Source organism: Emydura macquarii, unplaced genomic scaffold (assembly GCF_026122565.2).
Source record: "Emydura macquarii macquarii isolate MOO-44397 ecotype Brisbane River unplaced genomic scaffold, CSIRO-AGI_Emac_v2 contig_2457, whole genome shotgun sequence".
Lineage (NCBI taxonomy): Eukaryota > Metazoa > Chordata > Testudines > Chelidae > Emydura > Emydura macquarii.
Window position 1 is genome coordinate 1,419,423 of NW_027132594.1, and position 22,393 is coordinate 1,441,815.

Genomic DNA, 22,393 nt, shown 5'->3' on the forward strand with positions numbered 1-22,393 from the left:
CTGTCCCAGGTTATGGACCTAGTGATGCATGGGACATCTCTACGGGACTCTCAGGTCTCACCCAACCTTCTTCCCTACATGTCCAGGAGGAAGAAGTTATCAATCCATTCTGGTTGCTTGTTGTGGGGGATACGCATCATTATTCCCCCACTACTAAGATCACAGATGTTAGAACAGCTATATTCAGGTCACTGTGGAATAGTGCACATGAAAGAAATTGCACAAAGCCATTTTTGTTGGCCTGACCTGGACAGTGCCATTGAAGAGAAGGCAAGAGCTTGTACTTCATGTCAGAATGTGAGGAACGCGCCTCAGTTGGAGCTCCTACACCCATGGGACTGGCCTGAAACCCTGTGGCAGCATATTCACATTGATTTTGCAGACCCATTTGAAGGAAGCATATTCCTGCTTGTTGTAGATGCCCACTCTAAATGGCCAGAAGTCTCTATAATGCCATCCACTACTGCTGAAAGTACAATCCAGAAACTGCATGAAATCTTTAGTCATCTCAATCTGCCAGAACAATTTGTGAGCGACAGTGGACCGCAATTCGTCTCTCAGGAGTTTGAAAATTCTATGAAAGCAAGTGGGATACATCACATCACTTCAGCACCATTGTCAGTATCATCCATCCACCAATGGATTAGCTGAAAGGTTTGTGCAGCCCATGAAACAAGCTTTAAGATCTGCAAGGGGATATTCGTCCATTCAAAAGCGCCTGGACACCTTCTTATTATCCTACAGAAACACACCTCATGCTACTACCAAAGCATTCCCAGCCTTTCTAATGATGGGATGACAGCTGCACACTTGCTTTGATCTGCTGAAACCGGCAAAGCATGACATGTTGTGCAACATCAATAGCAAAATCAAGTCATCAGACGTGCATGCACAGCAGAAGACCGAACCTTTAGTCCTAGACAGCCTGTCCTAGCTCAGAACTATGCTTCTGGAGCTAAATGGGTCCCTGCTACAATCATCACCCAAACAGGACCCATTTCCTACACTGTCCAGACTCAGATGATCTCACCTGGTGGTGGCATGTAGATCAGTTGTTGCCAGGTCATACATGTCCCAAGGACACATCTCCAGTTGAACTGCCTGACCTCACCATTACAGGTGAGATATCATCGAGTCAAGAGTCACCTGTTCCTGACTCCCTTCCTCCATCCACCTTTGCAGCAGATACAGCCCCCTCCCCTGTTCGAGCAGATACAACATTCTCACCTATTCGAGCCACGAGTCCTGAGCCCATTGTTAGACCTGTACCAATAACACCTTCTGGTGCAAGAACACCAGAAGTCCGCCGTAATCCACCAGAGAGAGAAGGCCTTGTCAATGGCTGGGTCTTTAGCGAAGGCAAACCCATGTTATGGGACAGAATAATCCCCGGGATTTAACCGGGAAATGAGGCAATCTATCTTCATTCCCTAATTTAGTGATTGTTCTGTTAAATGGGCATTTTCATTAAGGGGGGAGGAATATGTTGTGTATTTTGTGTCTTGCCTAATTGCCTAGATTGCCATAGCAACAGAGCTTAGCTTGTTGCCATAGCAATAGAGTTAGACTATTAGGGGATAGCTCAGCCAGAGCTGACTGGTTTTAGTGTTAGTTCAATAAAGACGCTCCCTGTATTGCATTTCTCTATGTTCCTGAGCTGGTTTCTCTCTCTCTGAATACAAGCAATTAAAAGGATTCAACATAACACAAGGCAGTTCACAAAAATGTCCTGCAACTTGCCATTTGTAGAGAAAAGGCATTTGGAGGAATTCCATTGCCTATTCCAATACATTATAATAAATGTTTTTATTTTTGTGTGCTTTTCTAAACTGGATTGAACCTCCAAACCATAATATCAGCAACACAAATGTTAAAAAATCAGCAATCTCCACTCTCATCCTCAAATCATAATGATGTCTTAAAAATCATGCTTTTTTTTTAAAAAAGGGTTCTTTTTATTTCTTCCTTGGTTTCTGAGCCTTCAGGATGTACTTGGTTCATGTTTTCAGGCTCTTCTTCACAATATGAGTGCTAGAAACGTACTTTAAAAACAAACAAAACCATAACACCAGATTCTCATGCAATAACTTGACTCCAGGATCTCAAGCTTTAAGGAAAACTTCAACTACCAGACTCGCTATATAATCATGAGAGTTGCAATACTGAAACCATTTGACATTTGCCTATCACTCAAAATCCTCCTGACCAGAGCTGGGCAATTTAAAAAAAAAAAAAAAAAAAAAGTATTCTCCGATAAACGCATTTTGCAGGGCACTGAAAATATTTGCAAATTCAGGTCAAATTCAGCAAATAGTTTTGGTGCAAACAAGAAAACTGAAAACAAAAAAGTAAAAACAGTTTGTTTCAAAATATTGTTTCAAACAGACATTGGAAACATTTTCATAGAATCATAGAAGATCAGGATAGGAAGGGACCTCAGGAAGTCATCCAGTCCAACCCCATGCTCAAAGCAGGACCAACCCTAACTAAACCATCCCAGCCAGGTCTTTGTCAAGCCGCACCTTAAAAGCCTCTAAGAATGAAGATTCCACCACCTCCCTACGTAACCTATTCCAGTGCTTCACCATCCTCCTTGTGAAATTTTTTTTCCTAATATCCAACTGCAACTTGAGACGAATCCTCCTAGTTCTGTCATCAGCTACCATTGAAAACAGCCTAGTTCCATCCTCCCTGGAACCTCCCTTCAGGTAGTTAAAGGCTGCTATCAAATCCTCCCTCATTCTTCTCTTCTGCAGACTAAACACACCTTGTTCCCTCAGCCTCACCTCATAAGTCATGTGCTCCCGCCCCCTAATCATTTTTGTTGGACTCTTTCCAATTTGTCCACCTCCTTTCTGTAGTGGGGGGCCCAAAACTGGACACAGTTTTCTTCAACCTGAGAAAAAATTCTTCATTTTTTGTTTCATCAAGAAAAAAAATCAGTTTTGGTTCACAGTAATTGATTTATTTTTCGGATTTTTCTGTGCAGTCACCAAACTGAAAAGTCAGTCATTCACTCATCTCTGCTCCTGACAGTTGAGATCTGCCAGTAAATTAAGTCAAGAACTGGATCCAGGACATTCCCTCACTTCCTCCTAACAAATATTGCTGCTTCTACCTGACAGTGCTAGGACTTCCAGCAGTTGCATCACACAGGCACTATTCCAACATCCACAAACAGAGGACAAGACATAGTCTACCACTCTCAGGCATTGCTGCCACATGCATCAGCCACCAGGATTGCTGGGATATTTCACAAAGTATTCCCTCTGACCAGCAGTAAGTGTTAAGATTTGCATAAGTTTCAATATTAGAATATAAATTTGGTTTGCTCCATTAGACTCTTAGCCACTAATATATCTTTCCATTACAAGTAAAGCCACCAGCAGATAAACTAGAGACATAAGTGCCCCCTGGGATCAATGCATGGTAGAGTCAAAAACGTGCTGCATTTCTTTTTACCTGTTTTTTTTTGGGGGGGTTATAGGTAGGGGTAGTTGACAGTGTATATAGTTAGTCATGAAAGACTCCCTGAAATAATGCTGGCTTTATGACACTTGCCTCATGCTTATAGATGTGCATGGAAAGTATGAGAGAGAAATTCACCGAGATAAACAAAGCAGACCTCTCAGTCCAAACTCTGTTAATGGCAGGGACCAAATAAGGTGCCTGCTCCTGCTTTGAGTTCTATGCAGGGCAGGATAACCCTATGTCTATGCACCACCTCAGTGAAGTCAAAGAGGCTCTTGCAGGTACAGGGATCTACCTGCACAGGACTCTCTGAACAATTGAGGCTTAAGTTGTTCTGGCTCTAGATCTGACCATCTCCCAGTTCTTAATGTTAATAATCACTATGTATTGCTACAGTGTTTTCTGCAGAGGCATTTACTAAAATGTACTTTTGAAATCCTATTGTGTCTAAAGAGAGAAAAGGTGAGAGTGTGACATTTTCTGAGCATGTATGTATCAAAGGCAGCTCCTCTTGCTTCATTAAATATGTGGGCACACATTCCATATGTCTGAATTAATAGGACTACAGTCTTTGGTTTTACAGAAATATAGATCTGTATATGCAAGGTTTTGTGTATGTAAATATTATTGTGCATACATAGTTTTAGAGGCCTGTTTGAAAATTTGATCTATATTTTCTCTGGTTCTCATAGCTTCCTCTTCACTGTAAAAAGCAAAGAAGTCATAAAATATATTGCTAGATTATATCTGACTGTTACGAACTACATCATTTTGCATTTAGAATTGCAGCATGTTATGGAAGATAACATGCCTCTCAGAGATGGGAAAGGGATTGCATCTGTACTGAAATCCCTTTTTAAAGTTCGTATAAACAACTTCTCAGCCTGTTCTCTCAGGCTTATAATTCTGAAAGAGCTAAAAGAAAACCATACCTGTGTTATTCAGCTCAGTAGCTGAAAAGTCTGACAGGTGAGAAGCGAAGCTTAGAGAAAAGGGAATATCTCGTTACAAATCAAGCATGTGATGACTGTTGTTTAAAAACAACATTTTCACAGAGTGGCAACAGAATCTTTGGGAGCCAGGGAATGAGCCACTGGTGATTCCCAGAGAAACAGTTCTGAGAAGCCAAGTTAAGAACGGCACAGTGACGAGTGAGGAGGCCGCAGTGGGAGTCCACTAAGCAAGCTATTCAAAGAAAAGGAAGCAGGGATTTTAGGAGGTGAGGTGATAGTGAAAGAGCCAAAGAACAGCAGACAGATCCAAGAGCTAGTTGCATCAGAATGAGACAGGATTTAAGGCTGGTGCTTCTTAAAGATTTGGATGTTTATTAGTTTTGATGGTGGTGAAGGAACAAAGAGAGGCAGAGAGATTGTGATGGGGGCAGGGAGATGAAAGGACTGATGGAGAGAGCACATTCCTTCCCTCCCCCATATCAGCTTGGAATCTACGGCACCACGGTGACCAACATTCAGTGGCATGCTGTGGGTCTCTGGCACCTGGAGGCCAATACTTTCTTTTGTGCCCTTTCCCCTCCACCCCCCTGGTTGGCAGCAGTGCCCCACAGGAGGGGTCTGCAGGCCCATTTCCTGCTCTTCCCCCCCAGTGGGGGCAGCAGGGACCGGGAGTGACAGGGGCAGTCAGATGCCCCTGGTCTGCCCGGCGGCGGAGGGGGGTGTGTGACGGGCTCTGGTCCCCGGAGCTCCCTCATTGCCCCCAGTGTGGGGGTGGAGGGGCCAGGAGAATGCTTGCTCCCTGGCAGCGGGAGTCCTCGGTGCCAGTGTAGTACCAATAAGCAGGACCAGTTAGACTTTGGGACCTAGGGCTGGAACGGTCTCAAATTCTGATAGGTCCTAGTTATCAATACTACACCAGCAGGCGTCGGTGCAGGCAGTATCCTGACCGCCTGTGGCAGCCGGGGGTGGCTTCTCCTCCTCCAAGGGCCCGGCCAGCGCGCGCGCGCGCCGCCCCCCCCCCCCCCCCGGTGCCTCTCAGTACACCACTGCCAACATTTTGGTTTTTGCTTTTAAAAGATATTTGGTTTTGTTCATTGTTGAATACAATATAATATAACATACTGTGTTGACAAAAAAGACTTACACAGCAACTTTAAAAAATCATAGTGAGCCTGATTATTTATTTACACCACTGCATAGCGAGGTTAAGTGGGTGTAAAAGCACTACCAGATCATAACTTTGCACAGAACATGAGCTATGGTATACTCTTCATAAACCTCTAGAATACTGGATTAGATGTCCACTTTCAGATGCATTAGTGCATCTGTGTTGAGTGAATGCAATCATAGCCATGTATTGGAGAGCATAGTTCTTCACATGGTGTAAATCAGCATAGCTCCACTGAAGCACAGGAAGTTCCTAAAGACAACAATGAAGTTGAGGGATAACAGGAATCCAATGGAGAACTTGGAAGGAAGAATTGATGGAAGCACTGTCAACAACAGGGGGAATGTAAGAGGAGATGAGAATAGAGATGTAGAAAGGGTTGCAGCTGTGCAGAGCCTTAAAGATGAGGACAAGGCACTTGAATGTGACTCAAAAGCTGTGGGCACCTGAGGGAAGGAATGCAGAGAGGAGCGTGGTGAGATCAAAGCAGCAGGGGAGGGATAGGATTTTGGGAGCAGCATTTTATATAGATAGTAGGGGAGCAAGGTAAGAAGATGGAAGACCAGAGAGGAAGGAGTTCAGGTATGAGATAGCCAAAGAGTGGACTAGAGTTTTAGGTGTAAGGATGAAAAGGAAGCAAAATTAAAGTTGTAACAGAAGAATTAATAGGAGTGGGCTACAGTATGGATGGGGGGCAGGAAATTGAGAGTAAGGCACCAAAGAGAACACTGAGGTGAAGAGCCCGGATGAGTGAGGATAGTAGAAGTGTCAACAGTCATGGAAAAAGAGGACACAGCAGAAGGTATACGAGAAAGAGGAGCTGGTGGCAGGACATACAGAATTTGATGTTGGACAGGCATCTGGGGGGGAACAGCAGTTGGAAAGGCCCACTGGTTCAAATGGGTCAGGATGAGTTGCAGAGAGTCCCTGCAATAGATGGGGATGGGAGGGTGTCACACCCAGGAGCATGAATGAAAGGAGCCTGTAGTGTGTGCACTGAGCTCGGTCTGCAGAAGCTATGAAGTGTGCAACCCTCTTGTAGATACCAATCCATATATGAAGGCAGAGGGAAAGGAGCTGGAGGAGAGAGTGACTGGTGATCAGAGAGGAGGAGGATATGTTACAGAGTGTGAGAAGTTAGGAGTGACGTGGTGCTATCTATGGGCCAGATTCTGATAATCTTACCCACACTCAGTTGTACCTTACTGCACAGGTAGTTCCACTGAAACCAATGGGAGTATTCGTGGAGTAAGCCAGATACTCAGCTTGAGTCAGGGTATCCAAATTTGACCCTAAAAGCTTACATTTCATTGCTGTAGTATCTAGGATGAAAGATAATGGAGTAAGATAATCTGAGACCACAGTGAAATAGGAAAAATGGTAAATGAGGAGGGGCTGGGAAGCAAGGGAGGATAGTGAAGGGTGGGTTGAGAATAATAACCTCAAGCTTGTTGAATGACATTTCAACCACACAAGAAATGCAAAAAGTTAAAGCATTTGATTACTTGATCTGACATACTTGTGATTTTAAAAGCCCACCTCATGTCGATACATACCAGGGGACAATTGTCTACCAGTAATTTCTGTGCTGATCACTCCTGAGATTCTTCAGGGGGATTCAGCACCTCAGCAGCTTCTGGAACTATAGAATTTGGATTTGAGATTTTGAGGATCTCTTGGAATTCTCAGAGTATTCCTGAATTCTCACATTTAAAAAACAAAACTATGGCGTGCAATAGTTAATAAGCAATAACTGAGCAAAGAGATTTAAAGTTAAATTGAATTGACCAATATTTTAGGAATATTTTTGGATAGTTCCATTAACTGTCAGATGAATACTATCATGTACAACTTTGTTTTAGAATATTAAAGTATATTCTTTAAAAAGCAAAATAAAACACAAATAATTGTCCAGATAGTCTGTTACTGTACTTTGGATTTAAAATCTACTTTAATGTTCTGTTACAAATATTTGTCTCTTCCTAAATTAGAATACTTGTTGTAAATTAAAAATACAAAATATTTTCCAAATATTGATAAATGACTTTCAGTTAACAAAACTTTGAAAGTATTCTAATTTTAAAAAACTGGAAAAAGAAATCTAGTATTTTATGCTAATAAAATTTGCACCTCAGGTAAGTACATTTAATTTTATTATTTCCACTTCCAAAACTTACTCAAGATTTAATCCGTTTAAATTTATGAAATGTTTAATACTGCTTAAATATATTATGTATATTTTATATATACTATGCCATAGAATAAAGATTTTATAAATTAAAATAGAACCACAGAAATTGTCATGGTCTATCAGACCAGGTCCATCTAGTTCAGTATCTTGACAATAGGAGCTGCGTTGGAGGAAGCTGCAAGACATTTGGCAGTAGAAAGTTGTAGAATAATCTGCCCATAGGGAAAGTTTCTTCCTAATCTCCATCAGTTAGAGGCTGGTTTATGCCCTGATGTTTAGGGGAATATATTGCTTTCAAAATTCCATTTAAAAAAATTACAAGAAAATAAATAAGTTCCCCACCTGAACTGAAGCAAAGATGATCATCTCATATTAGACAATAATGTACAGGACCAAATATTGTAGTCCTTACTTAGGGCCCAGTCCTGCAGGGGACTGAACTCCTCCAGTGAGATTATTATTTCTTATTTGTATTACCGTAGCACCTAGGAACCCTAGTTATCGACCCCAATGTGCTAGGCTCTGGTATGTTGAACACACTTGACTCCCTTTGAGTATCATGGGAACTGAGGACATTAAACAACTCTCTGGAGGTATTCAGCACTTTACAGGATTGCATCCTCAGTCCTCATGCAGGCAAAACTCCAAAAACGTCAGTGGCCAGATAAAGGGCTGAATAAGGACTCCGGAATTTATCCTTTTACACTGCAAGAAGAAGTTGCTGCCTTGAATCCAAAAGACACAAAATACAGAGATGGGAACCCTTAATAAATGGCATGCAAGCGTCCACTTTAAGGGACTAATCATTAGTGCAAGAAAATGATTTCATGTCATCAGGGTGTTGAATGAACTGGGTTATCTCTTTGAAATGGAAAATAATAAATAACCACTTACTTAATCAAGTCTAAAATACTTAAGAAATTCTAAGTCTAGAATACATGGTGCAGTGTGCACAGCACATTTTACATTAAGCCATAGCTGATGCTGTAGAATTTGCATTGGTAGAAGGCATGCCTAAGGTTTAGAAGGGTTTTCCACTAGACCATTCACTACTTCTTTTATGACACAATCTGTGTTATGCATTTCATTATTAATATAAAAAAGGAGCACATATTCTTGAGACATACCCTTCAGCTCTTACAGATGACTGTGATCAACAGCTTGAAGACCCTAATTGCAGCCTATTAGAAATAATGAGATTTGCATTGTAGAAGCCAGAGAATTACAAGGATAAAAGGAAAATTCACAACATGAAAGGTTAATACAAACATATACTGCCTGAAAGTGCAAAGGACACATAAATTGGTGGCTCATTACTGCAGATTGACCCATGGGTAAAAGTGTCATCCAGTTCAGAAGCTTTCCCAGGAAGTTTGGTTACAAAAGTTACAAAACATAAGGACATGCTTGTGAAAACTGCTAAACTAATGAGAGCTGAAAGTTGTTTGAAATATCCCGATGACCTCGCAGATGGGATGCTTATTAAGGTATTTGCATCAGGCTCCTTTTTTGTCTAACAGACTGTTGCAGAGCTTTGCCGAGGCGTAGCCAACAGTCCGTGAAGGTGTCTCCATGCTTTCTGACATAGCAAGGGCATTTTTGAAAGAATTCAAAATCAAAACCAACATGCATATCCAATTTTTGTTTGCGGGCATGTTTGTGAAATAGCGCAAGCGAGGCAGTCAACTGTGATTACTTCATCAACATGGGTTCTGCCGCAACCTACGTGACTATCTGCTTGAGTGCGCTGGTTGTGAGCCAACTGCAAATTTAGGTCTTGAAAGTATGAAGAAAGGCGCCTTATGTGTGCGGGTTTTATGAAGGCTTCGTAAAGTAATTAAGGCATATTTTAACAAAAGGCTAGCCATTTTGTTGAGGCACGACATAATTAAAATATCATTTTAAAAATAAATGAGTGTTCTTTTTCATTTTAAAATATGTTTTGAGGGATATGGAGGAACAAAAATATAATTTTGTTTGTTCTAATATACATTAAAAGTGACAGAAATCACAGGCATTGGAATAAGCCAACAGTAAAATATAACAAAGCTAACTAGGTTCATATGTGGCCCTCATCCCTATAACAGCCGAGTGCCTCTCACAAGTTTAAAAAAAAATGGTAACAGTCATAGTTCATATTTCCTTCCCTACTATCAGGAAGCAGGCTCGGTTGGTTGCAATTTTTTTAATCTAATTTGGGATGTCTGTCTAAGTATGGAAGTGAGGGTATTATTGTAGGAAAACTTAGACAAAGAGGTGAGTGGAATGTATAAAACAAGTTGGAAAAAGAGACGTCTTTGTTACAGATTTTGCTTATTAATAATCAAATTTTTAATGACATTTAGAGAAGACAAGGTTGGTCAACTAAGAGAGTACCATATGGTGATTGGGTAAAGAAGAGGAATCACAATTCTGACCATTGCTAAAGTGTGGGAAGAGATGGAAAAAGAAAATTAAAGAGAAGAGTGTATGATACAACCTATGAAGGGATGTATTGAGTTTTCTTCCCAGTGTGGATGGAGTCACATTATCACAATGAGCCCATTTCAGGAACACTCCTACCCCACTAAATTCTGTTTGTTGAACAGACATCTAATAATCTTTGTAGTGCTTTTGGCCATATAGTATAGAGTATACCCTCTGAAGTAGAGGGTCAGTAAATATAGCTTTTACCGTTCATCCCCACAATTCTCCTTCACATTGTGGAAATCAATGTGCCTTTCTTTAAAAATATCTGTTCCTGAATATCCACTGTGGTGTGGCATTCACTGAGGAATTCAGTAATGGTCTGATTTTCAGAGGTACTGAAAACTCCAAAATCCCATTGAAACAATTGGGTCAATTTTATTTCTTGGCATAAATATGGGTTTAGGAGCCTAATTTTAGGCAATCAGGTTGGAAAATTAGAATTAGAAAATTAGAAAAATTACACATGAAAATAGAACGGCAAGCTACTGCTTACAGCTCCAGTCAAGACTTTCCAGTGGGCACACCAGCCAATGAATCCATTGCACGTTTCCCTTCTACGTGTCGTGCAAGTTGTAGAATGAATGATTTATTGGCATAAATTAGTCTCACAATAACTCATGGTAGCAAAATAGTATACTGAACTAAGTCGCCTCAGCTGGTGTAAATTGTCATAGCTCCATTAATGTCAGTTCACACCAGCTGAGGCCTCTGTGTATTGTACGTTCAGCTGAGATATAATAAAAAATGTGGTACATTTTAGATCAGAGCAGATTTCATGGACACATTCCATATTTCCCCAAACAGAGTTACATTACAAAAGGCTAATGTAAATATGCCATCACACATGTCACTAACACACACAAATGCCTGGATTCTTACAAGCAACCATAAAAAAATACAGGGCTGAGTCTTACTGAAACTAAGCAAAATGTCCCTTTTAGGACTTACATAGTCAGGAAAAGACAGAGCAAGTGGGCTTGTCTTCATTTACCTTGGAGATTCGGCGGCAGTCAACCGGAGTTATGCAAACTACGCAAAAAACTTGCATAACTCCTGTCGACTTCTGTGCTTCTGTTCTGTGTGCCGTCTTCACTGCACTGACGCAGCACTACGCCACTTGAGAAGGTGGTCTTAATACGTCGATTTCTGGATCGACTGAGCGGGTCTTCACTGTTCAATGTTCACACTTCAATGTTCCCTGTTGAAAGTCATCGACAATCATTAAGTAAAACAAATAAATATTCACACTTGCCAAAATTTGTAATTGCCAAGTTGTGCCACTGAAAAATCAGAATAGACAGTCAGAGTGGATGGGTGCTCCAGCATTCAGATTCAGTCAAGGTTGTGATTCAGCTTTCATAGCTCTGTGTTGGATCTGAACTTATGAACTCAATGCTATTTTGGGTTTGTCCGCTTGTCTTTGTGCCAGTGTCCAGCGGTAATGTTACTTCATTTACCCCTTTCATGGTGCGGTTAGATCACTATTCACTGATGTGAACAGGAAAATAAAATACTACACCGGGCCAAATTCTAATCTCAGTTACAGATGTAATTCCACTGAAGTCAGTGGATCTATTCTGGATTTATTCTACTGTAAATAAGAGCAGAATTTGGCTTGCTTTACTTACATGATGTAGGTGACAGAGTAATGTTGTTAATTTAACAAATTTTTCTGAAGCACTTTAAAGATGAAAAGGACTATGGGCCAAATCTGGCACATGCCCAGCACCTGTGACTCATATTCACTTCAGTAAGAGATGCAAGTCTCAAGTCTTCCACAGGCTATCTGTGTGATCATAGACAAGTCATTTTATTTCACTGTGCCTCAATTCCCAACTGTAATCACAGTTTTGTTGTCTGTCTTGTCTATTTAGATTGTAGACTTTTCGGGACAGGGCCTGTCTCTTAGGGTACATCTACACAGCAACTAGATGCCCTGGGCTAGCCCATGCCAGCCGACTTGGGCTCAGGCTGTGGGACTGTTTCACTGCTGTGTAGATGTTTGGGCTCAGTCTGGAGCCTGAGCTCAGGGACCCTCCCATCCCGCAGGGTCCTAGAACCCAGACCCCAGCCAGAGCCTGGAAGTCTCCACAGCGATGAAACAGCCCTGCTAGCGGGAGCCCCATGAGCCCAAGTTGGCTGGCACAGGCCACCTGCGGGGGTCTAGTTGCTGTGTAGATGTACTCTGACTGTATGCCCGTACAGCGCTTAACAAAATGGGGCCTGATTTCAGTTGGGGTCTCTAGGCGCTACCGCAATACAAATAATCACAATAAATAAATATTGACCAAAGAAAAGAAGCAGTAAGAGCTGCATTTTCACTTTGTATTACCTGTATAATGAGAACAACATAGTTTTGATTCTGAGATACAAGGTTGTTAAGATATGAACTATGAAGTAATGTGATCATTCTAAAACTTCAAGTGTTTTCCTTTGCTCAAGGAAGCTAAATAAGTATCAGGAAAAATAAAAAGTTAGGTGTTGTTTGAGACTTTTTTTTTGGGGGGGGGGGGGTCGAGGAGTGGTTAGGTACTATTTGAAGTATACATCTTGCCTGAGACTGCGAATAACCCCATGGACTGTTCAAGGGGCCCAGGAAGGGGACATACGCAGACTTTTACTGAAACAATTTGCATGCTTCTGTTTGGAACAAAAAGTAATTTGATAGAAGAGGTTGGCTCCGTGAGGCAGGATAAAATGGCAGAAGCAGTGGAAATCACATAGAACTCAATTTGGCAACCAGCATTAAGTTTTGTGTCTCAAACTGGCATATCAAATCCCAGTTGTGCAGCACAGAATGATTAATTTTGAGAATAACAACCTTTTTCACAATCCCATAATGGTAGGGGTGATGGGTTCCTATTCAGATGTAATCACAGCATGATGACTGAGTTGTTTTCTTAACCCTAACAAGATCTGTCATTAAAAGTTACTGGAGCCTGACTTTTCTTCATTCTCTCTCAGTCACCCTTAACCAAGGCTGTGGGTCAGATTTTCTCTGAGGACAGCTGAGCCACTGCCCTGCTGCCTTTGTTCCTTTTTTGCTGGATAATGATGATAGACAGTTCCAGGGTTGAGCAGTGCACTTGTTCTTTCAAAGCACAGAAAGACCTGATGCACTGTGGCAATCAGAAAGGGTAATCTATAAGCATAGCTGGTAACAATCCTCCACAATATTTACTGCTTTCTGTCCATGAAAATTAAAGATGGAAACAAAAAATGCTGTACTCTGGCCAACAAACCTCATACCAAGAAAAAATCAGAAATCATGAGACGTTTGATGAGAAAAATATTTTTAGTTCTTGGGGTTTTTTTTAAAATTTGGTGTAGCCATGTTGGTTTCGGGATAGTAGAGACACAAGACGGGTGAGGTAATATTTTTTTACTAGACCAGTTTCTGTTTGGTGAAAGAGAGAGCTTGTTTCTTTCACCAACAGAAGTTGATCCAATAAAAGATTTTACCTCATCCACCTTGTCTCTTTTAAAAGTTTGACATCTTAATAACCTAACTAGCAATAGGATGACTGGCTAGGGAAATTTGTCCATTTACTATCTATGTTCATTCACAAGGTAAAGCTATTTTAAGGTGGTGTTTTAAAATGATTATATAATATAAGCATTTATTTCAGAAGTTAGACTAAATACCTGCTAATAGTACTGTCTTTCCAGGTTCATACACGGGGCCTCCTTCACCATACAGTCTGAGTGCCAATAGCTTTTTTCTTGTGCATGCATTACTGTGTAAGTCAGGAATCTATTAAGTTAAGAATATAAGACTTGAACCAAAGATCATTGAAACCAATGGAAAGCTCCAGTGGGCATTGTATTGGGCCTATAACTGGTGATGAATCTTAAGATGAAAGCAAAATGAATAATTCCTATGTAGAGATTCCCACCATCTAAGACTGACAATTTTACTGTACGAAAACAAATATTCTTTAAAAGCAAAGACAACCCAGTCACGAGCTGCTGCCATGGACCCTTCCCCCCCACTGCAAGGTTTTGCAACTGCTGTGCAGTCTCCGGTAATCAAACTGCATATCCACAATTAGTCAAGTCAGTCTGCAGTTTGGAGTAAAATTTGAACTCCTCGCTGATAAGGTATCAGACAGAAGTGTTCATGAGAAACTGATTCTACCACCTTTGACTGGCCAAAAGGCTGCACCCCACCATTTCAGACAATGACCTGGTGCAGGAGTCTGTGTTAGCAAACCTTGGTGCAGGCTTTAGGCCTGAATAGCTAAAAAGTTACCCAGTTTGGGAAATAAATAATTTTGCTGCTACTCTGTGCCATGGAAAGATGGGGATGAGTCCAGGTCACAGCCACAAAACTGGTATAAATCAAAATAGCTTCTGTGAAGTCAGCAGAATGGTACCTTTCTACAGCATCTGAGGATCTAGTCTGGTGTCTAAAGACTGTTATTGCCTAAAAATGAAGGTGAATGTGTGTATGTGTTTAGTGACTCTTGGTTTATATATATCACTTTGCAAATTCTCCTTTCTTCCTTCCTGATTAACGAAACAAAAGACAGTACACATGGCAAAAATTGAGGTATGATTCTCCAGTGCCTTGCACCTTGTGTAATAATTTATACCTATGCAAACTGTGTGTAAACTGCTATCAAATCCGAATGGTAGCATTTCACCCTGGCTTTTCATGAAGAAAGTGTATGTTCCTGTTTTGTATTAGGAAAAAATAATGCATTTTCTACCAATTCCTAGTTCAAAATCAAAAACGTTTTACATTTATTTAGTAAAAAGCTGAGTTCAGCAAAGAAAGGGCCCTTTTGAGCAACCCACACTCATGCTGGTGAGCACCAACATCACTTGGGGTACTTGTAAGTGTGAGCAACAGTTGGTCGTGTAATCTAGCCCAAAAGAAACATGCGAAAGTAACAACAACAAAAATAAACAGAAATATCAAGTCCAAATGCATAGCCCACCTAAGAAATTATAAACTAATTTATATTTATTTATCCAATGTTAATATCTGGTGTACAACAAAATGATCCCTTTATTTACTTACTTTGCCATTATCATATGCATTTTTTATATTCTGGAACAAAAAAAATCATTGCCTGTTGGTCCACTCTCCCACAAATGTCTTTGTGCCTTTTTCACAGCATCTTTCGAAACCGAATATGCTCCTAGATTTGTTCCACCAACCTACTCTCCTCGCTTCATTCCAATTCCTCATTAACATCTATTGCTGCTAATGGAGATTATCTATGCATTTCTAATGGGCCACCATGGTATTTTGTGTGCCATAAACAAAATTACATAGGCGCATGTTTTAGTATCCAAGATGGACACACTGTTACCTCTGTTAATTGCTAGCAATTGGTTCTCGCTTGCTTACTTAAAAGATTTAGACAGCAGAGAATTAGACATTCGCATTGACTCCTTTTCAACTTCCAGTTGTCCTTAAGTATGTCAGCTCTGGAAATGAAGATGAATGGTGACCATAGAACCCAATCCATGCATTTAAAGGCTCTAGTTTAAGTTACATTATGCCCAATGATTACGAATCTGAGACATGTTTTAGTAATTGAATGAAACTCCTCCTGATTTGGGTCCAATTAAAAGGGGTAAGTAAAACTCTTGTTTTCCTGGAATTTATAGTTGAGCATGACAAGCTGCAGAATACATCTTTCTACATTCTTATTACTCAGTAAATTTATATGGTTCATTGGTGATTAAAGTAATAAACACCATAGAGTCACTGATTTACCCAAATAATTTCAGAGAGCTAAAAAGAAACCACAGATTGAAACAAAACAAATAAAACTATGATGTCACTTTTGCCTTTTGTGTTGCTTCTTTGTCATTTGTTCAGATTTTTTTTTCCTGCATTCTCTCAAGAGTCCAAATTAATTAATCAACTTCATCACTTGAGGCATTTGTCATAAAAAGCCTTTCAGAATTTTAGTTAGAAACTTTCAAGATATGCTTTGTTTTTACATTTTGGAAATCAAGTGTTGACCACTAACTGATCACACATAGAACATTATAGAATTGTTTTAGGACCTGAGTTTCTACAACCTAACTCAAGTGAAGAATCATGTGAAAAGTCCCTCGTTGCAGAATCAAAATTTATTTTATTTTAAAATGAGAACAGTTGAGGTTCATCATCTTTTACAAGGGATTTACCTATTAAAGGAAGTTATCATTATTAGATTATAATTTAGGAATATATTCAGGAATCTATCACCCTTACAACAGTGACTGTATTGCAGATTGTGTTGTCGTGCTGAAAGACACAACAACATCTAATACTGGTGCTCTCATATAGTAGGAAGCATCGATTGGCCAGCACTATATGCTGACATAAAATTTATTTGCTGAAAAATGCAGTGTCAACTCACCCAAAACTTTGCATATTTGGATTGAATTTAGTGAATAGTTTCAGGTGGATAAAAATGGGGGAGAAAATACAAAGAGTCAAAAATAAGACTTTTCGTTTCAAAACAATGTTTCATTTTTAAATGTAGTTAGATTTAGCAACAATAACAAAAGATAAACACTGAAATGAAACAAAATGGGCGTTTTTTCTGGGTTTTTGTTTCAATGAGAAAAAATGAAAAACTGTTTTGAGTCAACCAAAAAACATTCTTTTTCTTTTTTGGAATTTTTGGATTTGGCCACAGATCCAAGAAATCAGTTATTCCCTGAACTCTGCTCAGCCCCCACTATTGGGGCCAGATTTTCAAAGGGTTCCTTTTGCATTTAGGCACCTAAATGAAGTGGTCAGATTTCAGAACTGTCAGGAAGCTTTTCCAGATAGTCAGCCTTTGTTGTCCCTATCTCACTTTCATCTCTTTACTCCGTTTCATGTTCCCGTGCATTTCCTTTCTGCGTGTTTTCTCCTTTCAAATATTTGTAGACAATTATCATGTCCTTTTAGCTATTATATAGTCACGTTTTTAATCAATATTTAGCTCTTTAATCCTTCCTCATAAATCAGTCCCTCCAGCTGCATGATAATTTTTGTTGCTTTCTCTCTCTCTTTGTTACTGTTCTGAGAAGGTGGTGGTGAGACTTTGGAATCTAGCTTCTCTTTCTTCCCTATTCTCTACATGATGTAAAACCTGCACTCTTCTCACTGGCTGAATGTCTCATAGAGTCATAGAAGAGTAGGGATGGAAGGGACCTCAGGAGGTCATCTAGTCCAACCCCCTGCTCCAAGTCTTCTCCTAATGATGGACAAAGTTAAGGGTCCCAGTCCTTGGATGAGGCTGTGCTACACATGACACAAGACCCAGGGTGGGAAGGAGGCATGTAAGGGGGGTATTTTTACAAACACACACAAAATGATCCTTGGTCTGTTCCATGAAGAAAAATAGTGAAAATCATTATTAAGAATAGTAATTACTTATCACTGTAGCTGATATTGTGTTTCCTCTGTTCCGCTTACTCTCCCCAAGAATTAGTTGTGTATTTTCTTCTGTTGAGGAAACACCAGTGTCCTCCTACTGCCATCACAGATAGACATCTGATGTACTCTACAAGGGAGGTGGGTTTATTATTGCTGACAAAATTGCTATCTTTACAAATCCTATATTGTCCAGATAATATTGTAACAAATTCTGCGCTTCATAAAGCATTACATTGCTGTTCACAAATTTAATAAAAATAGTCTGAAAGAAAGAAAGTGGAAATTGAAAGAACACATTTTATGTGGGGGAGAGAGGGAAAGTTAGCATGTAATTAGCCAGATTAGAATTAGGAATTAATCCTGTCACGTGAAAGACATCTGTTTCATATTTTTATGCAACATATTATATTTTCAGATACTACACAGGGTGTGCATCAATAGATTTCTGAGCAGTGTTTGCAAAATATGAAATGTGGAGTCTTATGTATCTGAACTAATTTTTCATATACAGTACTGTTGCACCTTGACAGTGTGAACAACACCTTTAAAGGTCTGGTACAGTGATTGATGCTGGCTCCTGCTGCCTACTTAACAGAGCTGGTTGATTTTTTTCATTAAAATTTTCAGAAAATAAATTTTCATCTTGTTGGAAATTCTTTGCAGGTTTCCATGAAAACCTTTGAAACAAAATGAAAAAGTTTTTGTTTTTAAAATTTTTTTTAGAATTTTCCGGGATTTTTTCCTGACTTTCTCTCATTTTTTTTCTTTGTTCCCCTGGAAAAAAGTGAGAGAAAGTGGGTCATTCCTTCTTTGTTCTTTCATTTGATAAAGTAAAACAGTGAAAGGAAAGGATTTTTCCCCACCATTTCAAACAATTTTTTTTGAAAATTATTAACCAAAATTCAAAATTTTTATTAAAACTTTCATTGAAAATGAAAAATTCTGATTTTTTTTCACAAAATGTCACTGTCAAAACTCCATTTTTTTTTCAAAAGAAAACATTTAGGCAAAAATCTTTGACAAGTTCTACTAGTTGTGTTCCTTTCAATAAGTTAAGCCTCTCTGGACAAACTGCTTTATGTTTGACCAGGACTCCATATATATGACTGTTTCCATATTGACAGGTCTATAATGTATGACCTGAATGAGTCCTTGGACGATGAAACAATTTCCACCCCTCTGAGCAGTCAGTCCTACATCACCATTGACTCAGAAGGTCAGGACACTGTCCTTTTAGGAGCCAAGCCACCAGTGGTGCATGATACCACTCCATCTCCTGGGAAGATTTTCTGTCCAGGTGTTAAGGCCTTCACTCCTGAGGACTTTCTCTAGCACTTAAACAGCTCTTATATTCTTGTGCTGCCCTCCTTGACTGATTCTCCCGAGAAGTGAAACTGGAGCCCCACAACAAGCCTGAGGCAATTATAGACTCAAGGGCTCCAAGCAACACTGTGGCCTCTAGAGAGCAAATAGTTGCTTCAGCCTCCCATACCATAAAGTCCCTCCTACTCTTCCCCCACTCCTCACCCCAAGCAAAAGTGTTGTTCTACAGCTCTCAGCATGAAGGGAGATTCATCTTCCAACTCCTGAATACTAGATTAAAGTTTTCCTGGCCCACTGGCCCACTCTGTAGTTTCAGGCTCTCTTCTCTTCCCTCTTTTCTCTTTACAATGGCAACGGTCCTCTTTAGACATGATACCTCCTTCCTCTCTCTGCCTTATTCTATGATGACAAATTCCAATATCACATCCAAAATGGCTGCCCCATATTGCCTTGCACATTGAGCCAAAGCTATCTTGAAGCTGTCACGTGAACAAAGTTGTATGTAGTATTGTAGTTGTCCTGTTGGTCCCAGGATATTAGAGATAAGGTGGGTGAGATATTTTCTTTTATTGGACCATTTTCTGTTGGTGAGAGAGACAAGCTTTCGCACTTACACAGTGCTCGTCTTCATTTCCCAGACCTAAAGAAGAGCACTTGGTAAGCTGGAAAGCTTGTCTTTCTCACCAACAGACGTAGGTCCAATAAAAGAGATTACCTCACCCACCTTGTTTCACACGGACAAAGCGATAGACAATGCTTTGGCTTCCTTCAGACACCATGGTGTTAGGCACTGCATGAGAATCTCAGTAGAAGAGCATAAAAATGATGGTGGGCATCTTGTCACCCTGCAAACCCTTATTTAAAAAATACTGCATGACAGGAACCTTTATTATGTGCATGTCTTAGGGACATCTAAAAACTGTCAGTAATCAGAGTTTTGGATAAGCAAAATTCAGTCTCTATATGAAATTCAGATTTGAGGGATTAGACAAATTGTAGATAAACCAAAATTCAGATAACTGAGGGTCAGATAATCAGAATTTACCAATGGCTGGGTAATATGGTTATGTCATATTAGTTCAATAAGTTATATTTGTCCTTCTGATATTTAAATATTTAGCAGGCCTGTCATTGTAACATGAGGATATTTGAAAGAGAAGCATCTAAAATTAAAAAGAAGAAAGTTAATTTTCTTGAGACTACTTATGTTGCTGGAATTATTTGATAATTATTATTTTGCTGCTTGCAAAATAGGTTTAGATTTAAATACCTTTTGCTAACAAATCTAAAACTATGGATATGAAAAATGTTAGAAGTAAATTATTTAGTGATATGGTGATTGTACCATTACTTTCTTACTTACATTGGTTTGTGAATGAAAAGCAGTAAACAATTTTTAAAAAGTCAAAAGACAAGATATCTTCCAAGATAGACAATAGATTTATTTTCTCTTTGAAAGATAAGAATCTTTATATAGTTTGCACCTATTAGACTCCGGAGAATTAGTCCCACAACTTAATTTAATAACTCATTTAATAACTTAATGACTCACATGCCATTTGTGCAATATTTAATATATGAGTGTTTTCTAGCTATTCAGGAATAATACTGAACAACAAAAATGCATGGTGTATTTAAACTTAAAAAAGGGTTTCAAATATAACTTTTGGGTTTGTACAGTAGATCTATGGATATCTATATATTTGTTCATAATATCTGTAATGTTTCATTTTTAATCCATGTACCACAGCAACATGAACTGAGGAGATTGAATTCCTGGGAAGCTTTGCTATGTGATAGACCAAATTCAGAAATAGTGCAATCTCCCCAGCACAGCAGTATCTCTACATAATGCAATCTACTATTTTCAGGATTGGAATCTCAAAGCAGAGGAACAGTGAATCTCTTTTAGGAATCAGGATCCACTGTGAAAAACATATATTGTACATGATAGGTATTCAGTTAAACATTTATGGACGCGAATGAGAAGTTCAGCAAGTATAGGTGTTTTACCCTGGTACTTTGAAAAGTTTTTTCTTTCTTTTTTTTTTTTGCAGCATAAATCAACCTTTGGAAAGGGTTTTGATATAATAGTTTAAAACACAGTATTTAGTGCTTTGAATTTTTCTAGGGGGACTAATTGAGTTCTGCCTGGAGTCTGTTATTGGAGTACTTTATTTGTGACTTGGCATCTGTCGATCAGGATGTCAGGTGCTGTTATAGTCTGCTTACTCTTGTAAACCGTACTAATAATCTTCATTTACAGTACAGGAACCTACTAGACATATCCATCCAGTAAAAACATCCTGCTGGTGCCCAGAATGCAGTGAGCTACCTGTTTTCTGCATCAACCATTTTTGACATAACACACTGAAAATGTATTGGCTTTAGCTAAATCAGGTGGAATTCAGTCTGTTGTAAGAATTTCACATTGAATGCTTTACAGGGTGTTTCCTCAAGCCATTATGATCTGTGCTGTTTCTTTGACAGCCACCATTTTGCAATAAAAGGTCAGATATTCAGCTGGTGTAAATCAGCATAGCTATGTCATTTTACAATAGTCAAATATCTGACTCACAGTCAGCATGTTCAGTAACTCTGCAGATGATTATGATAATTTTCTATATATTCAATTGCTACCATGATTTTTTGACTTAAATGGTGCAGGCAATCTGGTGCTGCAGTAATCTGACTGATGTTTATTTCTTTGGAGGGTGTGTGGGGATTCTCTAAGCCCATCAGAGACCTGAAAATCTCTCCATTTTCTCTCTTTTACTGCCCTGACCTTTAGATACGCAATATCAGAGGACTTTTCCCACCTGGGAGGAGAAATGGACAAGGCTTCCTTCAGAATCCACCATTGAACTTGATTGCTTGATTTATTAGTTTAAAGTTTACAAAGTGGTTTGAAGGCTTGAATGTTACTGCGGTATTAGAAACTCCAAAGAAAAACAGACAGGTAATAAAATAAAGAATTATACAGTAAGGGCTAAGTATTATTCTCAATGTCACTCCTTCATGAAACACTTTCTAGCCCTAGGGTCTCACCTTGCTGCCCCCACACCACTACCAGCCTCTGAAAGCCCAGAAGACACAGACAAGCATTGGTGCTGGAGCTAAGAGTGCGGGAAATGCTGCAGCACCCCCTGGCTTGAAATGGTTTCCATTTTATACAGGGTTTACAGTTTGGTTCAATGGCTCTCAGTGCCCCCACTATAAAAAAAAAATTTCAGCCCCCTGCAGACAAGTTCAGGACCCAAACTCTGATATTCCCCTTTGTGGTACTGCACTATGGCTAAGTTATAGAGCCGGCATAGCGTGACTGACTTATTAAGCTCAAGGTGTAGCGTGCCAGGAAGGCTGCCAAGTCTTTTGAATATGTCTTTGTTGTTTTTTAGGAGGTAGTTTGCCAAGATATGCGGTTTGGCTGAGTGGAAGTACTT

The 22,393-nt window shown here is 39.5% G+C and overlaps 1 long non-coding RNA gene across 1 annotated transcript in view; it reads left to right on the forward strand.

Annotated features, from left to right (window-relative positions):
• The window catches only part of LOC137162743 (uncharacterized), a 52,743-nt gene extending 30,854 nt beyond the window's left edge, over nt 1-21,889 (forward strand). The window contains exon 3 of the long non-coding RNA XR_010922483.1: nt 21,742-21,889. This is a non-coding gene — a long non-coding RNA (uncharacterized lncRNA). The remainder of the gene's footprint in view (nt 1-21,741) is intronic.
• Nucleotides 21,890-22,393: the final 504 nt, after the last annotated feature.